The following is a 22,773-nucleotide window of genomic DNA, read 5'->3' on the forward strand; positions in this document are numbered from 1 at the left end:
ATTATTAGAGTTTTCTCCATCGCCATCGTACTACTAAATGTCACTCACATACGCACTTTCTGAAAACGTAGGAGACTTGCAGTTGGTTTCAAATGCACTTAATGAATCCAATTAAAATAACTGACTCTTGGAAATTAAATTTTCAATGTCTGCATTTTAATATGACCAATACAAATATGTTTTTCTATTTAAACTTTTACATTTGTTTCGAAATAAATGTTTTAAAACAATACCAAGAAATTGAAGCATATTAAAGTTTAAATAATAAATTTAAAATTGCGAATTATTTTTACTCATTTGTAAATGAAAATTTTATGGTTTAAAAATGCCCTTAAAGATTGTAGAACATGCATTTCGTGAAAATTTTAATTTATAGTTAAAATTACGAGAATAAAACTAATTAAATAGTATAACGCATATATTTACAATTCAATCACATTTAATCAAACACTCACTGTGAGAAATATTTTAATTTGATTCTTTATTACAAGTAATGAGAAGAGATAAGTTAAATCGAATAAAAACAATAATGAATGTATAGTCTGGCATTACCGATCCTACACCAGAGAGTATGTTAAAAATGTTGATTTTATAACTTTATAACCGATCATTAGAAAATTCGGTTGTGTTATAAATACTACAATGAAACTAAGATTTGTCTATTTTTGTTTGATACACTAGATCATTTAACATAATTGTGAGCCCATAAGATCTTTTCGGAGAGTACAGAATGGGGCTAGACTAAAGACTAGACTATAAATATGCTACAGTCTGATAGAACGTAAATTAACTATAAATGAATTAAAATTGTTAAAATGTTATTTTAATGTTAGTAAATTTATGAAGGCTTAACTACAATCTCTTATTTACATTAAATAATTTTTCTTAAATTGTACTTCAAATTTACATAAATTAAATAACGTTCAGTTTACAATTGAAAAGCTCTTTATCAAGTTTTGTTTTAAAAAAATATTTTTTGTTTACTTTAGTTTCAGCATTTCGAAAGTGCTAATTTTTAATATTATTTTTTATTATTTTAGTATATATTATAACATAAACGGAAATACAAATGTCTGATTTTAATTAAAATTTCATCACAAAACAAATTTTATGGTTAACCATGTGTAGGTGCATTTCAGAGGGTTGCAAAATTCAGTAGGTACTTTTGTTTTCCCGACATTATTTGTACATTAGGTACTTTTTTCACAATATATAAAAAGAAATTCATTATACAGTAAATGTTGATTTGTTTTCCGTAAACTCAAAGCACCTACATATGTATATACAACGTGCATTTGTTACCTCTTTCATTATTTACAATAAAAATTGATTCTTTAACTTTAAGAAAAAAAAGTTTTAAAAAAGATGATGTAATAATAAACTTCAGGGTGAATGAACTTTAAAAAACTTTTACCGCCTTAAAACCAAAAAATGGGAATTTTTTGGGGAAAAGTTTGTACAAATATGATTTAATCATTGTATATGAATAACAAATTTCATGCTGGTTTAATATTCAAATTTTCTATATGAGTGTGTATATAAAATATGTAAATAAACATATATATGGGGAATTTCATGGCAAGTGACTCAACTCAAAAAATCGATTATGACGAAATTTGCACTAAGGTTAGTACTATTCGATAGTAGGTCGGATACACATTTCCAGCTCTTTGAGCCCTTCTAAGTCTGGCAGAAATACATATCTTAACTGCTTTGGGCAATTTTTGCTAGGATCAGTGGGTGAAAAGCTACACTCATTTGAATAAAACCCTGTATAACCAAAATGTCCAACTTTGACCCTCTAACTCTAACTGAAAATTTCATCTAATTCTGAAGACATCACTTGACACAAAATTCCCCATATATAATATATTTAGAACAAAAATTTTAAATTCATTCTGCGGTTTCTATTTTAGAAATTTTCATTTTATTATTACACATCAATGTTCATAGTACATAGATATCCATTATAAAATAAATTGAAATTATTGTAATAGAAATAGTATTTTTTGTAGAATTCAATAAATCTAATAAAATACTTAGTAAATTTATCTCAATTTAAATGTAATTTTAGATTGATTTTTTTATAATAAAGATTTATTGGCTATTTCATTTAAATTAACATTGATGCTTACAAATTTTGTAAGTATATTTAATTAAGATACATTTTATAATTATAGTTCAATTTATTATAATGCAAATTACTAACTACATCTGTATGTCAACAAATTCTATAAATAAATTAAATTACATTTACAAATTCCTTTTTAAGAATAAATGTCTCTTCGCTTTTACATTTTAATGGCCGTAAATATTTAAGTGTCAGTTAAATATTTGTAAAACGCTTAAATAGTCTTAATAGAACATTTTCGTTTATTTAAAAGGAAAATATTTAAATATATTTGTATATAAAACTATAAACATCATTAAACATACATACTAATATATGTATGTCCTTTGGTCTCAAACTGCCAGCCTACTGATATTTCCTGGCAGCCATCCTGCCTTAATTATAAAATTGTATGTTTGCATGAATTTGTAATTGTTGTATTTTTAACATTGAACAAAAGGATGTACTCACTCACAACCACACATACTACATACCTATTTTTGTTGCAAAATAGTGTAAGTCCCCCATTTACTGTTAAAGTGTCAAAATTCTAAATTCGGTTTTATTAAACTTAAAATAAATAATTGTCATGTATAAGTTTTTTTTTATAAATATCAGCCATGTTGCATTTTGAAATAGTTTATAAGGTTTTATTTTTTAAAACTTGTGTTATTTTTTTGTGAGTTATGACATTATTTCAATAAATGTTCAAAAGAGGAATATTTCAGCAAGTGTTTATAATTAAAGTTTAGCATAATGTTTAGCAACAAAAGTGATGTTTGAAAATGTAAATAAAAGTTTTAATTAATTATACTTAGGAGAAAATGACCTAAATGTTTCATACTAAATGCGTTACAATAAATGTTTAGGACGTTACCTTAAGTTTTTTTTTTTTTGGAATTTAAATTTTGTTTATGTCTAATAATTTTCTTAATTTTGAAAATTTTTTCTAAAATTTAAGCTTTAAGAAATTATTGATAACTATGACAAAGTTTTTTTGCTCGATAAGGAGATATTATATATAGTAACATCTATATATAGATAGGAACATAAACGACAAAACAGGATTGTTTTAAAAATCTCACATAATCGTGAGATAGCACAGAAATGCTTCCTACAAGTACATACCGCTCATTTACTACAAGAATGACATAACTGGTTCATATAATTTTATCTATTTTCAAAAATGTCTACTATTTTTGGTGCTAACACCTCACATATCTGGTTTTGTATTTAAAATCCGATAATTTTGTTAAAAGTTATTTCAGAAATAATAAAATATGATTTTTCTCAAAACGCTTATTTTGTCTTATGCCAGTCTTGTAGTAAATAAGGGTTGTGTCTAAACGATGTACCACATTCATACTTATTAAAAATAGTACGTTTTGTATGTTAGTATATAGAAAATATGTATGTGGTATGTTTAATTGTGTATGTGTTGAAACTATGATGTCATGGCTTTTACCAAACACTTGTACATACATATTTAGTAAGTATAAGTGTTAATATTTGTGTGTATGTAAAAATTATAATACAAATATTAAATTTTCTTATAGAATTATATTCCATGTAAGATATCTAGATGGTATGTATACCTTCTTTGTAAATGTTGTTTTATGATTTCAAAACAAATTAAATGCAAATTTCTCTTTTCCCTTTTTCAGTTTGCCATTAAAATATGTAGAAAAGATATGAAAAATCCACAACATTAATTAAAATTGTATTAAAACGACACAAGTCATAAATACCAAAAAATAATTTAAATAGATTTTGGTCAATAAATTTGACAAATCAGATTAATGCTTACAATTAATATGCTGGGCATTAGATATTGGTTTTGATTTTATGTAAAATAAATTACTAAATACTAGTAAATGTTTGGAGTAACCAAGCATTTGACCTCACAATTTTGGGGCTTTAATTACAAATAAAATGATTGTTTTAATTAAATGCTAATATTTATAATATTTAGACTGGCTAAATAATAAATCTTTGCATAATAATTAATTATTATTAAATAAATTTTAATATTTAATTAGTAAGTATTTATAGTATGTACATTTGGTTTGGGATTTTTGTTATGTATAATTATACAACCAGTGATACCACAAGGGTAGGGGAATGGTAGTTTTTAACTAAATATATAATTATTTAAGCTTTTTGTAAATACAAATGAAAATGTGTTTTCTAATTTTTATTGGTTTTGTAATTCAAATTATTGAAGCTGTGGCAACTAAAGAAAATAGTATATCTAAAGATATTTCAAAAGTTGTGTTGGTGTTATATAGGTTGATAGGTGGATGTATCTGCATCAAATTCATTAAAATTTACTTAGGGCCTACTGTGCGCTTATTTTCAATACAATAAAAACTTTAGTGTTTTAAAAATGTATTTTATATAATTTTTGCGCTTCTACCATTACTTTAGCAACAACAAAACAAAATGCAGCAATAATTACCGTCAAAAAAATATATATACTAATCATTAGAAACAACAAACATACATTGTTTCCAAAAAACAGTGTTGTTTTGCTTCAGAGACTTCGGAAACTTCCCGAAAGCATGTCTGACAGAATAATTGAAGATTAGAGCCAGAAAATATCTAAGGTCATCACATAATTGATTTCAACAGACACACAGACGGACATACAGATAGACGGACAATACCTCATCCACTCCGTTATCTATAAGGATTCAGAATATATATGCATACTTCATAGGATCAACAAATTATATTTTAAAAATTACAAACGCAATGACAAACTTACGTTTAGTATTCATATTTAAAATATTTTTCCTAAAAATTACAAAACACACTTATAAAGTTTTACCTTATTACCATAGATATGTATGTTTATACATTTTTTCACAATTTTGTGGTTAGTTTTTACTGCATACATTTAAATTTTCTTTCAATTAGTTTATATTTACGATTATTCCAATTAAATATTGACACAAATTATTAGTTGTAGGTGTAGATAATTGAATATCTATAAACATAATAAAAATATTACCCATGAAGACAGCTACTAGAACCGGAATAATTAATTACAAATCATCATAAAAGTCTAATAATTTTAATAATATAAATAGGTACGTACAATTTTGATATGAAATATTGAGGTAGTTACAAATTAAATAGTTATTATTAAACATCAATTCATTTGTAGTATAATTAATAATGGGCCATTGAACTTTTTGCCCCCTTGTGATAGAAGGTATAGAGCACAGAAGTTACGAAATGACCTAAACACGTTTTAATTAGAAAATAAATAAAGGAAGTAAAAATAAGGTCAAAAATAAATTTAATACAATATTTGGCACAAATTCGAAGTAATTTTATCATAAATAAACAAATACATATGTACAAACATATGGGTAATTCCACGAAAAGGTAAATTATATATAAGATATATACTCCTTGAACTGAAGGACTCAGTTAACAATAACATTTTTTTTGTAAAATCGTACAAACGTACGATCGTATGGAAAACCTATGCGCACATAAACATACATAAGGCTGTTATAGAGTATTTTGAAATATTTTTTAATTAATTAATGTGCTATTCCACTTGTTATAAATATACAAGCACTCGTGTATGGAAACTTTTTTAATTTGGAAATGTTGAAATGCTTCAAAATCGCCACGTATTCTATTAAAATATTTTATTTCAACTGCTCTCAAACAAAAATACAAATTGTTTATAAATAATAAACTATAAATTACTTTTCCCTAATTCACTTCTTAATTTTGTGAACAATTTATATATTTTACCTATTTGCAATACTCGCACCATTTAAATCTCATTCAATCCATTAGTTACGATTAAAAGACATGTAATCACTCTTACCGCACCGCACTCTGCCACGGTTGACTTGTTTCAACAATTAACAATGCAAAACGTTACCAATATAAGTGAGTTATAAAACACAATACATACAAATTACAAATACAATTCTATTTAAAAGGGTAAATATGTCAATAGTTGTTGTGACAATTGTTGCGATTACAATTATTGTTGTACAACAATATAATTCTTCTATGCATTATTCAAATTAGTTTTTTATTTTTCTAACACGGATTTATTGAGGGAATTACTGTATTAATTATTTACTATTTAATAATAAACTCCATTTAAATAATTTGTACAAAAGTAAAATTGAGGTGAATTAGCTAATGTAGAACAAATATAAAAAAATAATGAAAATAAGTTGCTTCACCCATGTATTGAGCCATTGACTTGAGGTCATATTTTATTTTTGTTATTTTCGGTAGTAATTTTTAGATTATATTACATTTAGTATTTTTATCTATTAGCTAAAGTAATAAAATCAAATCATATAATTGATGGGCGTTATTATGGTGGGTTGTCTATAACCAAAAGAAAATTGACAGCTGTTGTTTGTGTTCCATTCTAAAAATATTGGTAAACTAAGTACATTTTTATGTTTAAATAGTACATACATATGCATGTATACATTATAAAACAAAAATGCAATTATATAAATGATTTTGAGACCATAAATAGAAATTTCACTTTCATTTCACTGCCATGGCAACTGCCGCCCTTTTGACACATATTTAATAACTTTCTTTCTAAAACTGATAAATGTTGTTAGTAAGTATATATGCAATAATTGATATAACAAGAAAAGGATTAACGATCAAAAGTACTAAATTACTTTTTTTGTGGACTTTTAAGTAAACTCTTTTCAATAAAATCTATCGATATCATTAAGGTTATAATCCAGATGGTAGTTAGTCTAGTCCAATGACTAATAAAATTGTCCATTTCGCAATCGGTATTGTACGGTTGTAACGCAATATGTTGTAATTTGTATACTCTTCACCTTGGTGAGAAGGGTACATATTAGTTTGGCATTCCGTTTGTAATTTCTGCAATATAATTGTCCCAGAATGTCGTAGACTATGGACTGGATTGTTGGCTTTTCTATTGTCTTATTTACCTATCGCCTGGATTACATATAAGTTATATAAATGTTTTATTCACTAGGTTTCCTGTTTAAGAAGCCATATTTAAGTTTTTTTCATGATATTTTTAACGACTTTTTTTCTAATTACTTGTAAGGTTTGTGATAAGTACTTGCCATCAATAACATCACCGTATTAAAGTAATGACCTTAAATGTTATTATGTATGTGAATTTTTAGCAATTTTTCCCATTACATGGTAATGAAAGTTTTTGCTTCGATCTTTCTAAGGATAAACATTAAAACTAATGATATTAGTCTTAACGTCAAAGTAGAGTAAGTTACATTTATACTATACTCTGTTTGTTTGTTATTTTCTCACACCCCTTATACTTTTGTACTTATGTATGTATGTAGGTTTGAGGAGACGGCAAATTCGATTGAAATCAAATAAACTTCTAGCGATATTTTATGCAGACGTGATTGTGATTATCGATTTTAGTTTTGTTTTTTATTGTATATATAATCAAGCCCTCTTATAGAATTGACAAATTCTGACATTTGGTTTGTAACAACAACAATAAATAGACAAATACATAAATTTATCATTGTTCTAAATAAAGAGAAAACAAAAATACAAAAATAACAATTATATTTACTCTTAGTAAAAGATATATTTGTTGATAAAAATAATTACAAATATTCTGTGAGTCAACAGGGTAAAAGTAAATCAATATTTCGTAATTTCTTAAATTAACTACATTCAATTTTGTTTTAAAAGGCCAGCCCATATATAAGAGAAATCTACACAGACTTTTCAAAAGTGTTTTTTAATACAATATTAATACCAAAGATAATCATCTAATAAAATTGAAAATTACAATATGTGTATATTTCAGTTTGCTTTGATGGGTTTTTATGGTCTATTCTTATAAACCGTTAAATTGCTATAGCTATTGCTATTCAAATTAGTCTTAAATGACAATCGACTGAAATTGGTAAAACAACAGCAACTTTAAAAATCTCTTTGTGTTCATTTGCCTTTTTTAACGCAAATTTTCTATTTAATGTTAGAATTTTCCATGTTTGTTTCTATGTTAGATTTTACAAAAAGCAAAAAACAAAAACAACACAAGTGAAAAAAATACTTAAGGACCATTAAAAGTGTAATAAAAATATCCATATTCATATTATTTTATGAATATTTAGATCGTCTATAAATATTTGTTACGTTTTATTTTAATAGAAAAAAATCAAAGCAGACAAGTACAGACACTTGAACAAACATGCTCGATTTGACATTAGGGTAATGTATATTTATATATGTACTTAAATTTTAATATATTCTATTTGTAATAAAAATATGTTTTATTACTTACCATATTCGATGTGTTGATTAAAAAATATTATTTTATTAATTTGAAATTTTCTGAATTCTGTAAGAAAAAAAGATTTAAAGTTAATTATTGTAATTTCTTCATGTAACTGCACAACAAAAATTTAAAAAAAAAAAAAAACTTTTTAAAATTGGTACCATCCTAATTATTTCTACATTCATATTTTTCACCGTATTTGGTCTCAAAAATCTCTCCCTGAACCGATTATCATTAACTTTTTTCGTACCGTAATTTTTTATTACATATTGTGGTCATTATTTTAAACTAAAAATTATAATGAGATATAATTCTAAGAAACATAAATTTAATAAATAATTATACAATCTGCATTAAAATGTTTAAATGATAATGATCAAGTTTTGACAATAAAATAATCCTAATTAAGAATTTCTAGTCCAAAACTAAATTGAGTATATTACTGAAACATTTGGTGCAATTATTTGTGGTTTAAGCTGGAGATATGACATAAGCAGCAATTAGAAAGGTGTTTGGTTTAGTGCTGTATTAATTAAAAATTCTGCACTTTAAAAAGTAATTGAAATATTTAATATTTGAATAAAAATACAACTATATAACTGGGAACAATTACTTACTACATACAAACTAGGAAAACGCTTGAGTGGACAAAATTAACCACAAATACAGACACCCACTTCAGTCACTCAACTATTCACCCACTAAACAAATATTGTTTTATTTAACCCAATAAGCAAAACTATAAGACATAAAACTGCTTATTGTTTGACAAACTGTAAGACTTATTTTCAACTAAATATAAAAATGCTTATTGGGTTTCAAAAATTCAATTCATTGCTCCCTTGATGTAGAAAAACTTTAAACGCACTTAACGCAACAAAACCACAAGGGGTCTTTAATGAATATTGTCGACCAAGACGTTTCCCATGTACAAAGAAAGAAAAATACGAAAATCTAAAAAGTTGACAGAAGATAGCAGAAGACCGAAGTCTTGAAATATAAATTCAAGTCTTGAACGATAAAATATGCTAAATTATGAAGCATGAACTGAAATCCATTTTATATTCTAATAATTTCAATTTCGCGAATAAATACATAATTGGCGCTCAGTAGTGATGGTGTTTATAGTATTTTGTGTTTTAGTTTCAACTTAAAATTTTGATGCAAGAAATTGGTTTGGAGATGGTAAAGAAAAACATATTTAAAGAAATTTATTAGTTTTCCAACAAACGTAGAAAGATACAAGATAAGAGAAATAATAAACTAAAACTATAAATTTTACCATTATTCTATAAGTGGTGCAATGGCACAAACATTCGTAGAAACTAAGAAGAAATATATACTTGGATTACGTGGTATCCCCATACTCGTTAGCCAATATCTACAACTGCATAGAGATAACAATGTGGCAAAGTTTAACACTTGTTCCATGAGCTCTGTAGGACAGAAAACCACAAAATACGAACACACTTCAAAAAAAAATACACAATTTATGTAAATCCCTACTATTTCCAATGAAGCAAAAGCTTAAATAAATAAGGAAATCTAGCTTAAAGGGAAAAAGGACGGTAACTACTTAAATAAGAAGTAAAATGAACTGTAACCCTTTTGAGCTATAAAAATCCCTATCAGTTAAGAAATAAACAGGAAATCTTTATTTCCCTTTTATTACCCTTTTTACTATGTCAGCACTTCTTGGAATACTCATTCACCTTTAATGTTACGATATTTTAAAAATGTTGTATTTAAAGAAAACATTGAGTTATATATGTAGATATGTACATTTTATAGTCTAGTCTATAGTATAGTTTTTAGTCTAGTCTATAGTCTAGTCTATAATATGACTATAGACTATATTATAGACTAGACTATAGACTAGACTAAAAACTAGACTAGTCTATAGTCTAATCTAAAGTCTAGTCTATAGTCTAGTCTATAATCTAGTCTAGACTATGGTATATTCTATAGTCTATAATCAAGTTTAAAGATTGCATCATTTGAAAACTCTGAATATTTTTATAATTATTATTGTTCAATTCATAATTGATACCGTGTCGTTGTAGCGTTGTATGTCATAAAAATTTTTCAAATTATATTTTTTGAAACAAAAAAATCAATAATTAAAAAAATTATGACATACCACAATACAACCGTACAACACCGATTGTGAATTGGACATACATATATATTTCCCATACACACATTCTTAAAATACGTCCACATATACATATGACATTTTTCTTAGGGGACAAATAAATCATCAGTTTTTTTTAATTTTTTCTTCATTGTTTTAAAAGTAAATTATTTAAATGGAAAAATGGCAAATTTGGAATGATTTACCGCAATTTTTTATAATTTTTAATGAATATATGAGTATTTAAAATACCATCACATAAAATTGCTACTTAATAAATCAACAAACGATTTCAAAAAAAAAAATAAAGATTCGTGTGATTGTACACATAAGTCGGTGAAAATAGAGGTGTTTGACATGGTTTTTACTTAAACAAATGTAAATCAGACAAGACAGATGCTGCCTGATTGAGAAAATTAATTTTACTATGGAGGGACTGGAGTGGGATATTGTAAACGGCGTCATACATATTTTTCATATCAACAACATGAATATTTCGTTATGTTTTTATTTTTGTTGTTTAAAACATGAAAAAATTCTTCAATCATGCGTGAAAATGTTTTTGTCATTTTCTTTTTTATTATTTGAATTTTTTATTTTTGTTTTATTTTTTTACTGTCTGCCTTGACAAACAAACAATGATGTTTACATTAAAGTATGAGAATGCAATACGTCAAAATATTTGCGTTTTTTCTTTTGTTTTGTTTGTCTTCTCAAATTAATTTGTTGTTATTTTTACCCCCGATAATAATTGTTTAATGTCAAATATTATATTAAATTGGTACATGAAAATAAATTGCAAAATATGTATAAAAAATCAACGACTCAAAAAAATAGATAAATAAAAAGCAAGAGTAGTTTATGGCACTAATGAGATAGATGATTTGTATGTACTTTGTTGAGGTCAGTTACTTTTTACAAATATTTAAATAAGTAGAAATTGAAATATATATCGTTAGTTAAAACGTAATAAGTCTAAACTAAATAGATTTAAAGAACTCGTAGAAAGACTTTAAAGTTCGATATTACTTTGATTTGTTCAATTAGAACGTATATTTTTAAAGCTCAACAACGTACTTTTCAATGACTACTACATACCGTCTGAATAATGAAAATAATGAATGATAAAATATTATGTAATTTTGAGACAAAATTTTTTTGACACAAATTAATTTTTTTTTGCGAAAACTTTTTTTGTAAATATTTTCATTAAAATTTTTGAAAATACAAAAACAATTTATATGTAAAACGAAGTGTAGTGAGAAGAAGACATTTACATAATAACCTCTGAAACAAAATGACTTACTGAATTTGCAAGAGATCGAAACCTAACTTCCTTTTTATAAGCGAGCGTGGTAAGTACTTAATCCCTTACTTTTCAGTGTAAGTTTTTGCTGGGTATATTCGCTTTTATAGCTGTTTCCACTTAACCTAACGATATGTGGTATGTTTATATTTGTATCTGCAATAGAGAATACTTTACAATTATTCTATTTTTAACATGTTTTAAAGCATTTGTTTGTGTTATGCATCCAAATTAATTTTGAAATTTATCTCACGTTTCAATTCTTTTTTTATGAATTTATTCTGGTCTTTTTTAATTCAACCAAAAATATTTAATATAAAATTGAATGTTTGCATAGTTGTCTAAAGTGACATAATTTTTCTATGAAATCTTTTTCATTTGTTTTGCAAATTTTCAAGCCTAAAATTTTACCAAAAGTCAAAACAAATCAATTAATAAATCAACTATCAATTGTACAAGAAAATATTACATCAAATTTAAATCTTTCTTTAAAGAACATTTTATTGATAAAATCTAAATTATTTAACTTTCTACTATTTGCCGTTATTTTTAAATAGAATTCTTGTTTTTTTCCTTAATTTTTGAGTTGCATAAAGAACAATTTAGAACATTGGTTATTTCCAAAACAAAGTAAACCACAGCGTGTTTAAATTTCTAAATTAATGTCATAAATGTTTTTAATGCTGTTTGCCAATTCTGGCACGCTTAGTGCATTATTAAGCTTTTAGTTTTGCTCTTCTTTTTTTATTTTAAAAAATATGCATACATATTCTTAGCTAGCTATACACATTTATATGTATATGTATTTAATTTATGTTCATTTAAATATTTTAGCAAAATACAAAAAAAAAAAACAATAAACAAAAAACTAATAAAAAATCGAAACAAATTAAATACTAGTTTTTGTTTATAAGAAATTGTTGTGTGTTTGTTATAAATTTAATAAATAAAAACAGGTTTTTTTATTTTTCTATCATTTGAGATGTTTGTTTTTTATTTAATTTTTTATAAAATACTACATATATTTTTAAATATTTCTAGTTTTTAATTTAATTTTTAACTTCTAAGCATATTTAACATTTGTTTAATATTTTAGTTTGCATTATGAAAATAAAAGAACTTAAAATGTAGTGTTTGTATGTTTTTGTTTTCCATCTATTGTTTAAATATTTAAAAATATATTTCGTAGTAAATGGTTAATTTACACTTTATACAAGTAAAAAAAACATTAACAAGCTGCTTTGCAGTGATTGCAATAAATTTTTCTTTCTTTGTGGTAATTTATTGAATTTTGTCATGTTACAATATTAATGTGCATATCATAAATTATGCACAAAATTGCCAATTATAATAAAAACATAATTAAAGATTCTGTAAAAGATTGTTTTAGAAAAAAATATTAAAAACCATAAATAAGGAAAAATCAGCAAGATCAAAAGCTTTAATTTATTAAACTGTTTTTGCTGAAAAATTGCACTTTTTAAAGCTTTTTTTTCTTTAGCAAATTTTTAATTAAAAAAATACTACTTCAATGGGTTGCAGTCTATTATGATAAATGAAAATTAGTTTTTTACACTTAATGTTGATGATGATGAAAAAAAAAAACAGAAAGTTTTAATTAACTATTAGGTGTTTAAATTTCAACTGGATTTTATATAATTAATGATTGGTAAGATTTTTTAAACTTAATATTTTAACTATTAAATGTGGCATCTTGTGAATAGTAAAAGAAAACAGTAACAAAACATTCGTTATATGTATGAATGTTGAGTGCTTTACGCGAACACCTAACGTGTTGGCCTATTTCACGGTGGTCTTTTTCAACCACTGGGTGAGCTACTTTGAGACTTACGGTTTAGTATACGAGCACTTTTCTCAAGAACTCGAACTATTCAATCTCTTAGTAAAGTAGTCCCGTTGGTGAATGACAGGTGTCATAAGTGAAACTCTATCTAATCCCAACAATGGGAATGCGTTGATCCTACAAACATTTCATCATCTAAAGACTCACCCTAGTACATTCCTGGACCTTACGCCGATAAAATCGCCGATAAATTAAAGATTAAGGTAATACAACACCAAAATGTCTCAACCAACTCCACATTCAACCATTACTCTCAACAGATAGAATTTTGGATCCCACCCCTTCATCAGATATAAGTATACGATGGTACATCCCACATTAACACATATGTACCTAATCTTTGCATTATCCACTCAATTGCATCATTATATATGTATATTGGTATGTTTAATGTTTATTTAATGTTTAAATAAATTATCTGGAGACCCCATTTATCTATTTGAATTACTTTTTTAATCAGACATTCCCTCGAGAAGATTCCTATTTAAAATCAACATAATCGGTCTATAAATAAAGGAGGTAAGAGCAGCATTATTTATAGGAAACTTCTAGTAAACTTTTCAATCTTCGGTAATTATAGAGAGTGAAATAAAATAAGTAAAAAAACTAAGAATAATCGAAAAAGCAAAGAAAAGTAGAACTCGTAATGGGATTAAAATTAGATATTAAAAATTATAATTTGTGTACTTTAGAGCCCTACAAAAAGGGAAATGCAAAAGGTCAAAGTATATAAATTATATTATAAAAAAATAATACCTCCAGAGAATTTAAAAACATAAAAGCAAATTTAAAATAATGTTATAGTAATTCTACTAGAATATTACGTAAATCGTTTACTGGAAATATACTTCAAAATTACTTATTATATGTTATTCAATTATTTATTAAAATATCATAAATTTTGTTTAATTATCTAATCTTACAGCAATTCCCCAAAAAATCTAATCACAAGTATTCTCAAAGCTATCTGTAACTCAAGAAGAATTTTATTTATAATAGTTCCTTTATTAAATTATATTTTTATAAATTTATTAAATTCTTTCAACATAACTAATTGAGCAATTGAGGCAAAAAATATCTACAAAATAATACCACTTGAAGTAAAAAAAAAATCAAATTTATTACTTTTGCCATTATTTGAACACAAAAATATAAAAAAAACTCTTAAATACTTGTAAGTATGTATATATTTTTTATGAATTTGCTTTTACATTTCAAAATTTATTTACAACAGTTTAACACTCTTTCCCGTTTAAGCGTTTAAATAATGGTGCATCATGTAGTTGGCCGAAGTTAACTAGATATAAAAACCGTGGTAAATATTTATAAAAAAAATAAACATTGCCTTAAACATGCAATAAAAATAGTATTTTGTAAAATAAACGAAAATTTATGACCATGATGAGAATACAAAAATGCAAAAAAAAAGTGGTAAATTGAACAGTAATAAATTTTTGTTAGAACCAAAATGACCAACGAGCGTATGTGTAATTTAACAAATTTCTATAGATAAAGTCATGTTCTAGTACAGGAACATTGTTATATATGCATATGTATTTGTTTTGTAGTTCATACGAATAATAAATGCACACTTCAAGTTTTCTAATAACTAATTTTGCTATAAAATAAAATTTATATATTTTTCAAAACTAGTTAAATTTTGTTAAAGGAACTTTGCAAAAAAACTACATATATATGAATGTATGTATGGTTATTGTTTAAATAAATATTAAAAATATAATAGTATTTTTTATGCTTTACATGATACCATCCATATATTTAGCTGCTCCCTCAAGTACTTTTAAAGTCATAATAAGCCTTAAAATGCTAGGGCTCAGGCCTCGTAAAAGGTTGTGAGTAAAGTAATTGTACAAGTTAGTTTATAATAATAATAATAATAAAATAGGCATATGTGTATATAAATTTGCTAATTTCGAATATGTGTTTTATTGTTGCTAAGTAGGCAAATACATATTTAATTTATAAAACCACTCCAACGTGTCTAATGCTTAACAGGCTAATTCCTCTGAGTGTATGAATATATAGAAAATATAATAATAATTTATATTTTGACACACAAAGGTCAATTCTATAAAACTGATAAAATTTGTACACACAAAAGTTTAGGAATTCTTAGATATTTATAAAAAATAACAAAATTTATTCTAGTATAATTTTACTGCTATAAATTAGAGTTTTATTTTTTGGATATTTATATTAAAGTAAAGAAAATAATTATAAGAAATTGGCATTTGAAAGTAATTTAAAATTCAATGAATTACCAAACGATAATTGGAAAAATACGATTCACTAAAAAAAAAAAAAACAAGATAATTTTTCCAATTAACAGGAATACATTATTGTATTGATACTAAAATACAATTTTTAAGAAAACTTATTTTATAATTATTTTATCCACTGTTTCATTTAGAATTATTAATTTGAAATACTCATAATATATAAAAACAATTTTATTAAGTTTCTTAATTTATTTACAAACAAATTTCATTTGTTTTAAATCGAAAAATTGTTTATACAAAAATGCAGATTGTTTTTTTTTAATTATTTTCTCTATTCTAAGTACCAAGTTGAAAAATTTTATACGTAAATAAGCGTTAGGTAGTAATTTAGCAACATTTTTCGAAAATATTTTAATGTTATTGTTTATATGACTAATGTTTAATTTGGTTTTTTATACCCTACTCTACTAAAGTGAGAAGTATAATATGTGTGTAACGCAGAAAACACATTTAAATATACCGATTGCCTCAGAATCACTTTCTAATGTTCGTAATTTCAACAAATCGATATCTACACTGTAAACTAACTAATAGGTAACTTTACCAAGGGGGTAAATTGGCATGTATTTCAAATTAGTACCTATGGATTAAAATTAACAAATATTTTTACTCCAAAGGTAACTATGCACTGATAGATACCAATTTGTTGAATCGGCCATGCTTTATCATATGATGTTTTTTATATTATGTCATACAAATACAAAAAATATTTATTTTGAATAGCGCCGTTACCGAAATTCAAATTCCAACATTTAAAAAATTCATTCAGAAATGGGAAATTCTATACTCATTTACCATACCCTTCAACTTTAGTACTTTTCTATTAGATAGAGGCCTGTCACAAAAATTCAATCCGATCCAAAGTTCAAAGATTATTTTTGAACTTTTCAGTAGATTAGACCATTAGATTACTTAGTATACTAGTTAATAGTCTACTCCTTAAACTTATCCAAAGACTAGGCAACAGAGTAGTTAATAATCATATCCGAAGAGTAGTACATATACTAATCAATAGATTAGAAAAGACACTATGCACTATATACTTTTCTATAGTATTTAAACTAGATAAAATTATAAACTAAACAGATTAGTCCATATACTAACCAATATATTGGTTCATGAGCAATTCATTAGTACCTAGTTCATAAACATGTCTTCGAATAGTCAACATCTATAAAATATATTAAAAAAAACATTTGTGTATGTAAAAGTCACCACTAATTCAAAAAAGTAAATTTTCCGTACCTGAATCACATATATTTAATCTTTCGTTTTAATTTAATCTTCTTTATTAGCATTTTTGCATAAAAAAACTTTATTTTTAAAATAAAAATTCTTAAAAGTATGTCTTTCGATATGTGTCACACTCAAAATGCTGGGAGTCACTTCATACTTTTACTACTCGTATGATATTTTTATGAAAAACCATAATTTTTATCATATCATTTAAAATAACAATAAAAAAGAAGAATAAGTATTAATTATAAACTTTAAGGTTAAAGGCAATTGTATCTTTCGAGGAGTCGTTTGTTTTAACTTCAGATGTTAATTAATTCAGCACACAAGAAAAAAAAAACAAGTACAAAAATTATACTCATGTGAGTCTTAAAACTGTTGCTCATACAAATACCAACATTTAATTATAACAAATCAATTTGGTTGCATGTATATGTGCATTAAATAATAAAACAAAAGTTAAATAAAAAACTTGTTTTTTAAACAGACAAATTAAAAATTAAAAACAGTATATAAAGATTTGGGATAAAACGTCGCTTAATAAATTTAATTAAAGAAGAAACAAAAACCCAAAATATTGTAAAATTCTTAATAACACGTACTTATGTGTCAATGACCTTGAGGCATCCATTACACTAAATTTAAAGGAAGCCATATTGAAAATACAAACATTTCAAAAATACAAGTTGTCAGTTAAATTTTCATTTTATATATAGATAAATACATCACACTCTATTGGTTTTCTTGCGATAAATGTTAATTAAATTGTTGAAAATCATATACGCCGCATTAAATGGTCAATTATCTACCAAATAGACTCTCAATACCAATGAAATACGAAATTAAAATATTGAACTACCAATTAATGTGTTTTTATGAGAGCAGTGAAATGGATTCAATTGTTTGGAAATAATTAATGGTCATTGTAATATGTATTACGACAAAGTCAATAAAAAAATATGCTTTAAGGTTCTTAATTTGTAATAAAATTTTAATTTATCAAAGACTAGTAAAACAAATTTAGTATAAATATTTTATTTTAGTTTTAACTAATAATTGATTATGATTATGTTACTACATGTGTTGGTTAATAAATATTTTACTTCAGTTATGTTTAGCTTTGAGAAGTTGTATTAATAAACATGTTACAACATGCTAATTAAATTGTACAAATTATCAGCAATGACCTTGTACGACTGACAATAAAGATTTAAAACTATAAAAATAATTAATACAAAATAATCAATTAAAAAAAATATTTCAGATGGTCAGATTTATTTATAAAATTTGGATTACATTTTACATAAAAGAACAATATTATTTTACATTGAAAATATATGTAAATAAAAATTATATTTTTAAATTATTATTTCGTATTAATTATGGTGTTAAAACTTTCATTTAAGTTTCAGCAACTTCTCTCCAAAACGCAGCGAAGTACATGATTATTCATAATTTATTGAAATGTTAAAACATTTAGTAATTACATATTAGAAACTACATAAATTGTTATTAATTGTTTTTTTTTTTTTTTTTTTGTTTTTTGTTTGTTAATTATGCAAAAATCAACAACAACTAGATAATTGACAATGTATGTATACATATGTATGTTGACAAATCCCAAACAATAGAAAACGTGTTTTAACAATTAAAATTTTAGTAAATATATATTTGAATAAAAAACCAATAAACATATTTTTATAAATTGATAATTTAAACTTTAACAAATATATATTGTGCTAAAAATAGCTAAATAATAAAATTCTCTACTAAACAAATTATTGTAAGTTGTATAATTTAAACATTTTTAAGACAGAAAGAAAGCTCAAGTCAAACATTTTCGGTTTTATTCCATTGATGTATTCCAAACAAATAAAAAAAATCCTAATTTTTTATAGGTTGCCGAAAATAAAGACTAACTAAGATAATTTCATAGGCGATATATGAATATATAACACGACTGTGTGTACTGAGTAGCGCTGAGTACGAAACAGTTAGCTTTGTTGTTTTGATATCAAAAATATTATTGGAACTACACTATTTGGCAAAAATAAAAATCACACTTTTTATCTTTAAAATCATAATACAAAGATCCTACTAGTAGTTCGAGAAATACTTTTTTCTACACCATTTATATGGGGAGCATAAGAATACTGATACATTGATTTTTAAAAATATTTTTTGGACATTTAAAGTATTGTCATGTTAAAGTTTTAAATTTGAAGCCCACTCGAGGTGGATTTTAACAGCTTTAAAATAGGATACCTCGGCTATATAAAATACATATAATTTTTGAATATACACGAATGCATTAAATAATCTTAATATTGGTATAAATTAAATTCAAATTGGATTCATTTATGAAAATGTCCTATCCATTGATATATTAAATTTATATATAAAACAATACTTAAATTAAAATGCATTTTATTACTACACTTTCCTCTTTTTTATTGGTAACGCATAAAAAGTGTTGGATATGCATTTCCTGGTCAAGGGTGAAATTAAAATTGTTGTTATGTTATATTTTTATTATTTTTTAAGAGAATTTAAAGGAAAAATTGACTGGCTATATTTAATTGTGAATATATTGTTTACATGCACTAACATATGTATATACATATGTATGAATGTATATGTAAGTTGTAATAGAATTAAGTGAAAACAATATTATTTGTATTGGTGTTGTTAAAAAAATAAATAATTAAATAGGCAATTGTTCCAAACAAGGTCAGTATTTATTATTATTCAATATTGTTTTTCTTACCATGTAAGGCAAAATTAAAGAATTGTTGCAAATTACAGTTTTTTATTTTTGTTCAAATATGAACATGAATATTGACATATTTTAAATAATTTTTCATATATTTTAACAATTAGTTTAATTTAAAATCTATCATTTAACATATTTGATTCTCACATCACAAACAAAGTTTTAAATATTAATAATAAATATTTAAAAAAAATATCACAAAAATAAAAAACAACTAACATTGAATAAACATTTTCAATAATTTTTTAAAGAAGATTTACAAGTTTTGCCTTTTTTGTATTTTTTGTTTTTGCTGACATTCATTTTAAGTAAAAGCCAGTTTGTAAATTAAAAGCAAAATCAAAACAGCAAAACTGAAAGAATTAATATGGATACTAAGAAGAATACACAGTTTTTTGTTATAATTTAAATACGATTTGACATTTGTTGCCAACAACATTTTTAATTTAAATTTTTGAATTTTTTTAAAGCAAACTTGTACTATTAAGTAAATAAATTAAAATTGAAATAATTTGAGTTTAGTCATTGATAAGTAGATAAAATAAAAGTTAAGCTATTTAAATTTACAAAAATAGAAAACATATTAAAATTTTAAATATCTCATATTAAAATGCGTAGAGTTTATTTAGTGCACATTTTGAAATAAAAAAAAAATAATTAAACACACAAAGCAAAAAATTAACGATATCAACATAAATTTCAATTAACAATTCAATTAATGGCAATTGTTCTAAATTAAATTAAAATTGAAACTGATATAAAAAATTCAATTGTTAATGCAACTTTTCAGTAAATTAAAATAAATGGCCCCAGCTTTCTGGTAATTCCAGATAAATTTTATAAAAAATAAAAGGGAAACAAAACAAAAAAAAACCTTTGTTTAAATCAGGAAATTACATGCTGACTTTAACTTTTATTACCGCAAAAATACATTTCATTTCCATTTTCCCTTTTGGAACATTTTCAATTATCATGTTTTTATGGAAAAATTTCTAACTTTTTCAATAAATTTATTTATGTTTTGTTCTAAGGCATTTACAAGTAATAACAAGTAAAAGTATGCGACTTTTTCTACTTTTCTTTAGAAAGCATTTACTTTAAATTAAAATATTGATGTAACAAATAATAAAGACGTTCTAAACTGATATAATCAATGATAATATATTTGAGCAAATAAATATATTTAAGGAAAAACAAAATGTCGATTTTTAGGGGTCCCTTTCATTTTCTTCAAATGTTTGATATCGTATGGTGAAATATTTCTGTTTAAAACTTTCCTTTATAACATCAACTTTTTTATTTTATCAAAAACCAGATTTTTATTAAATTGTGGTAAAATTTAATAAAAATAAAGTAGTCGTTTTTATTTTGTTATTCTAAGAATCATTTAAAATTCCAAAATGAATACAAAAATAAAAAAAAATAAACTAAAAATACTATTCTTTATTCAACAAACCTGCCAACCAACTCAACCCTATTAACCGCCAGGCATCATTATAATTTTAAATAAATATTTATGAACATGTTCATAGTTTTTTGGACTCTTTTACATGTGAGTAATGGCAACACTTTTAAAAGAAGGGACAACAGACCGTTAGATACACAACATTCTCTTATTTATGCTCCTTTATTTTTACACTTTATGAACAAACTGATATTTATTTTACTTCATACAAATGTAGAAATGTCACTTTAAAAAAGTATATAGTCTACACCATATATGCGAAATTTAAATTTGAAATAGTATCATTACCAAAAAGGTAATGATACTATAGTATCGAGCATAGTCGCTCGAAGAGTCCGTGAGCTAGATTAATGATATTGGCTTTTATTTTATATATTAGGGTCTAAAACTACTTAACATTTCAGTCAAATCAGATAACGGTAAAAGCATCGGAAAACGATTGAATTGTGTAAAATTGTGTAAACTTTCTTATTTCATTTGAATTCATTTCAAATTAAACTATTCTGTGGATCAGCCTATGCTCTCGACTAGGGATTAGTTTTCTCCATCAATATACTAATATCAACTAACTAAATAACTAACTAACTAACTAACTAACTAACAAATTTGCTACTCTACTGACTAAATGTACCGGTATTATGATTTACCCTAATATTTTCCTGCCCTCACCCTAGAAAGTCTACATTTTACATTTTACAGCTTTTATTATACTTATCAGCTTTTTGAGCACTTTTCCTTACTACCAATGCTGTTGCTGCTACTGATGATGGTAATGTGTTACTGTCGCTAACAGATATTTGACATAAACTGTTATAACGTACATGAGAAATTTATCAGATTTGTGTTTTCTTTTCTGTTTTTCCATTTACATTAATTTGATGGAAATGGGTTTTTCGTTTCATGAATACAATTCATATTATTTCCCACACATTTGCGTATGGAAATAATGAATGAAAAGTTTAAATAAATTATATATATGTAAACAAGTTATTCGTTTAAGACGAGTTTAGAAGTTTTAAAGATAAATTTGACCCTAGCCGTGGTATAATTTCCAGATACTTCAAACTTACTATCGCAAAATTTTATCACAAGTTTTATAAATATTTTAACTGTTCCTGCTCGTAAAATGTAATTTGATTTAAGGAGCGACGAAAATAGCAATTGGTCTATAATAAGATTATAATAACACAGAACAACACATTTTTTACCCAGAGTCTGAACTTATCCAAACAAAACCTGTCATTGACCATATTAAAAGGGACATCTGAAAGTCCAGTTTGT

At 24.7% G+C, this 22,773-nt stretch overlaps 1 protein-coding gene across 3 annotated transcripts in view; it reads right to left on the reverse strand.

The window, feature by feature from the left end:
* LOC111690610 (neuropeptide CCHamide-2 receptor-like) overlaps positions 1-22,773 on the reverse strand; it is a 64,011-nt gene that overhangs the window by 39,974 nt on the left and 1,264 nt on the right. For all 3 annotated transcript variants that reach the window (XM_046949380.1, XM_046949381.1, XM_046949379.1), the window contains exon 2: positions 8,421-8,477. The gene's annotated coding sequence lies outside the window, so the exon portion shown is untranslated. The remainder of the gene's footprint in view (positions 1-8,420; positions 8,478-22,773) is intronic.

The sequence above is a fragment of the Lucilia cuprina genome, chromosome 4 (assembly GCF_022045245.1).
Source record: "Lucilia cuprina isolate Lc7/37 chromosome 4, ASM2204524v1, whole genome shotgun sequence".
Classification (NCBI taxonomy): Eukaryota; Metazoa; Arthropoda; class Insecta; order Diptera; family Calliphoridae; genus Lucilia; species Lucilia cuprina.